The sequence below is a fragment of the Aptenodytes forsteri genome, unplaced genomic scaffold (assembly GCF_000699145.1).
Source record: "Aptenodytes forsteri isolate BGI_AS27 unplaced genomic scaffold, ASM69914v1 Scaffold85, whole genome shotgun sequence".
Lineage (NCBI taxonomy): Eukaryota > Metazoa > Chordata > Aves > Sphenisciformes > Spheniscidae > Aptenodytes > Aptenodytes forsteri.
In genome coordinates, this window is record NW_008795533.1 from 41,005 (window position 1) to 45,435 (window position 4,431).

General features: G+C 53.9%; 1 pseudogene; it reads right to left on the reverse strand.

The window, feature by feature from the left end:
- Positions 1-3,997, reverse strand: part of LOC109279533 — a 10,343-nt pseudogene extending 6,346 nt beyond the window's left edge.
- Positions 3,998-4,431: the final 434 nt, after the last annotated feature.

Here is a 4,431-nt window from a genome sequence, read left to right on the forward strand (position 1 = left end):
CAAATAGTGTTTGAAGAAGGAGAAATTCTTTTAAAAATACCAGAATCAAAGACAGGTGAAATATTGGTGATACAGGAGAAGGTTAAGGAACAAATACCACAAGAAGTAGATCAGGCTGTTGTATCTATAGTCTGGGATACAGACGTACCCGGTAACTCAAAAACAGCACAACCTGTAAAAATAGAATTAAAAGAACAGGCAAAACCAGTGAGAATCAAGCAATATCCAGTTGAGCCAGAGGTTAGACAAGGAATCAAGAAATTGACAAATTTTTAAAGTTTGGAATTCTTGAAGAATGTGAGTCAGAATATAATACCCCAATTTTACCAGTAAGAAAACCTTCAGGTGAATATAGATTAGTCCAGGATTTAAGGGCTATAAATCAAATAGTGAAAGACATACACCCTGTAGTTGCAAATCCATATACACTTTTAACAGCATTAAGAGAGGTTCATCAGTGGTTTACGGTGCTTGATTTGTGGAAATTCCACCTAGCCCCCGGCGCCGCAATAAAGAATGCCTGCTTTCTAAAACTCCAAATTGAGTCTTAGGGAGTTCATCATCTGCCGACTTATGGTAACAGGACCAGAGACCTCCTAAGGTCCCATCCAACCTAAGTTTCTCTGATTCCCTTTTCATGATTATGGTGCAGTGCAGACCCATGAAAGGAGATTTTCACAACCAGCCATTGGGTTGTCATCAGCTGCTCTCAGGATGTCACAAACTCCTGTGTAAAACAACCACAAGGGCTAAATGGCCAAATCTTCCCAGATTTTCCCAGCCATTGCAATCTGATTGCCACAGGGCATGGTGCCCAAAATCAGAAATCCTCAGACGGAGTTTCAATAGAGAAAGAAGTCATGTCACATCATGGCATAGAGAGAAAGTGTCTCTCCAGTCCTGCTCCTAAGCTGAAGGAAACTCACTCCAGAGGAGATGAAGATGAAGGACTTGGGACCACACCTGAGTCAACACCTCTGAAATTCCTTCTTGATATGCAGCTATGGTAAGTCCAACAAGTCCCACGTTATGATTTCTGCCTTAAGGAAGAACAAACACAGCTCCTTTGGGGCTTTGGGGTGTGCTCCATGCTCTTTCTGAAGATGTGTATCATGAAATATCTTTGCCAGTACAGCTCCCTGCACCTCTGGCTCTGAGATCTAGTAAGACAGATTCTGGTAGCAGAATATGGCTGAAGGCAGAGGCTTCTTGTACTTTCTATTTCACTGAAAAAAAAAAAAAGGAATAATCCCACTTACTTCAGGTGTTATCACCACGGAATTTGTACTGGTCACCCAGTAGAGAGGGTGGGTGAGGAGGGGCTGGTGGTGTGGAGCGGGAGCTGGGGAAGGGAGCACTGCGAAGGCTTGATAGAAAGTGAGAGCAGGATGAAGGATGCCAAAGCAAAGCAGAGGAATACAGGGGAGTTCAGGTGACCTCAGAGGGAAGGGAGAATTTGGGCCTGTCTGGAGAGAGGTCTCCAAGGAGCCGGAGACGTCCCCGGGTGGGAGACAGGCTGAGGGATGGTGGCTTGGGAGACCCAGGTCCCTGCAGCTGCTGTACTTGCCAGGCAGATGAAGTGGGGGAGACGCACCGCCCGCGTGCCCTGGGCTACACCTTGATGTGGAAGAGGGGTCTGGCGGGCACCCATGTTTCCTGGTCAGCCTCGCTCAGGTGCCTGGTCCAGGTGGCGTATCTGTAGGTGATGGTCACTGCCGACTTCACCTTGAAGCTGAGGCCTGTGTTGGAGCACTGGAAGACGCCTGCACCAGGGAGGTGAGCTCTGCAGGTGGGAGGGACGACAGGCTCATGCCGCCTAGGATGGGGCTTTTGGAAGGTGCTCTGGTTTCGCCCGACAGCTCTTACCGGTACACGGTGCGGTACTTCAAAAAGTCTTGGGTTATCTCCGGCATCACTTCTGGGAGATCCTGCAACACGAGTGTGGCCACTTTGGGACTGAATGGGGTGTTGCGCACTGGGTGCTGCTTGCAGGAGGTGTGCTGGGATTTACAGTGAAGCACGATGCAGCTTGGCGTGGGAGCTTGGAGCCTCGGAAGCAGCAGCAGGGGATCGGCAGCTGCTGCCTGGTGCCCAGAAAGGCATCACTCTCATCAGTGAAGAGGCCAGAAAAATCATTGACTGGCAACTCCTCTGCCCTGGGATCCGAAACAACAAAGCAGAGGAGAGCTCAGGAGCCAGGTCGTGTCCAGAGGAGTATCCCATCCTCTGCCCGTCCTCTCCCTCTTCTTCACGCCTTTGCTATGAAACCTCTTCCTGGCAGTTTGTGCCCACTCGCACCAAGCCGCTGGGTACCAGGAATCCCACTCAGCTGCCCATCCCAGGAGGGCAGCGCATTGTGGGGCTGAGAACATGCTCCCAGCCTCTGCCTCTCCATCCTTCCCCGCTGCCATGCAGAGAGCAGATTTCTTGCTCAGCTTCCAAGAACAGAGTCCTTCCTCTCCCTCCTGCCTTCCTCCTGCATAGGTGCATCCCTGGGCCCTCGCATTCCTCCCACCTTCCAGTGCAAGCATGCTCTGGCAGCTCCCTGGTGCACACACAGCTGCATCCGCCTTGCCCCTTCCCTCCTGCCTGTGGAGGGCACTGGCCCTGTCTGAGGCTCATGACCCCTTTAATGCAGATCCTTGTAGCGGTGCCCAAGAGAAATCCTGTGCGCAGGCACAGCAAGGAGGACTGAACACTTAGCCGCACTTGGGTAGATGCCACTGGGGTGGGGAAGGCATCGGTTAGTCCATGCATCCCCCGTGCATCAGTGGGAAAGATAACGGGTGGACACGCAGAGCAGCTCCCAGAGCTCAAAACTACGTGTTTCACCCCCTGATTTTTAGGATGTATTTTGCAAATGGGAATTCCAGATAGGAAAGTTTCTGTTTCCTGAGAGAGAAAATGTTGTTGGCTGCTGACTTTCTTGTGAGTAAAGCCTGGGCTGTTCCCTCTCTGCCATGGTGTATCAGCAGAGAGGACAGTGGCCACAGGCAGACAAAATGTTTAGCAGCGAGAATAAATTTGGGATGCGAGCAAGTGGAATTTGTCTTCCCACGAACTTGAAAACTGGGGCAGTGCATGCTGAGTTAGCATAGCAAAAGGGACCGGACTCTTCTGGAGGATGAAGAACTGCTGCGAATAACAGGTTTTGAAGGCACACCCAACCTCCCAGGTGACAGCCAGGGTCAGTCCCAGGCTCCCTGCTGTGCCCTTTCCTTTGGGTGCGACAGTGCCCTGCCAGGACCGGCAAAGCCCTTACCTCCCCCGTGCACTGCCAGAGTTTCCCTGCGGTGGTGAGCCCAGGTTCAGCCAGTGATAGCGCTCCTGCAGAGGGGAACATAGAGGAAAGCACTCGCAAGCTGTATTTCTCCCCTCCAGCCGTGCTTGCCCGCTGGAGGCGGGAGGAGAGGTCTTCTGAGAGCATGAGCAACATTCCCAGCATCAGGTGTAGTGCTGGCCCTGCTCCCCGCTCCTGCAGGGAGGAAACAGGCTGGCGCGGGAGCTGTGCCCGCCTGGCCTGCCAGCAGAGTGAGGTCCCTCTCCTGGGACAGAGGGCAGCACCCACCAGCTCCTGCCACCCAGCGCGGTGCTGCGGTGGCGATGGGCAGCACCGGACCCCCCATCCGCAGGGCCGGCTGTGGACCCACGCGCCGGAGACGTGGCTTCCTCCCCAGCCCCGCAAGCGCTCCTCACTCAGGCACCCCGGCCTCAGGCATCGTGTCCTGGAAGACCTCACCTCTGCGCTCCCCGAGGCCTCATCTGTCAGAGATTTGCGAGGGCCTGCCACCAGCTTCCTTAGGGCTAAGTCTGTGACTGGAACAACAGGAAGACGTTGTCGGTTTTCCCTCATGTTTGGGCGAAGAAGCCATCCCCAAGCAGCCTTCGCCCAACCTTCCCGATCCCATTAGCCACACCGGTCCCCTCGTGTACCACCGCATGCTCCCACATCTACCGCAACTTCCACATCCTCCTCCATGAACCGTGGCAGGGACATGCTCACCATCATGCAGTGAGTTGAGGTCCTACGCTCACCACCGTGCAGCTCCACCAGCCCCGCTGCACCAGGTTGTCAGTGAGGACCAGGGCATGACCTTACCTGAAAATCGAGATTTGACAGCTTCACCACCGCCTTGCGCTGCACCAGCAACACAAAGCAGAGGAGAGCTCAGGAGCCAGGTCGTGTCCAGAGGAGTATCCCATCCTCTGCCCGTCCTCTCCCTCTTCTTCACGCCTTTGCTATGAAACCTCTTCCTGGCAGTTTGTGCCCACTCGCACCAAGCCGCTGGGTACCAGGAATCCCACTCAGCTGCCCATCCCAGGAGGGCAGCGCATTGTGGGGCTGAGAACATGCTCCCAGCCTCTGCCTCTCCATCCTTCCCCGCTGCCATGCAGAGAGCAGATTTCTTGCTCAGCTTCCAAGAACAGAGT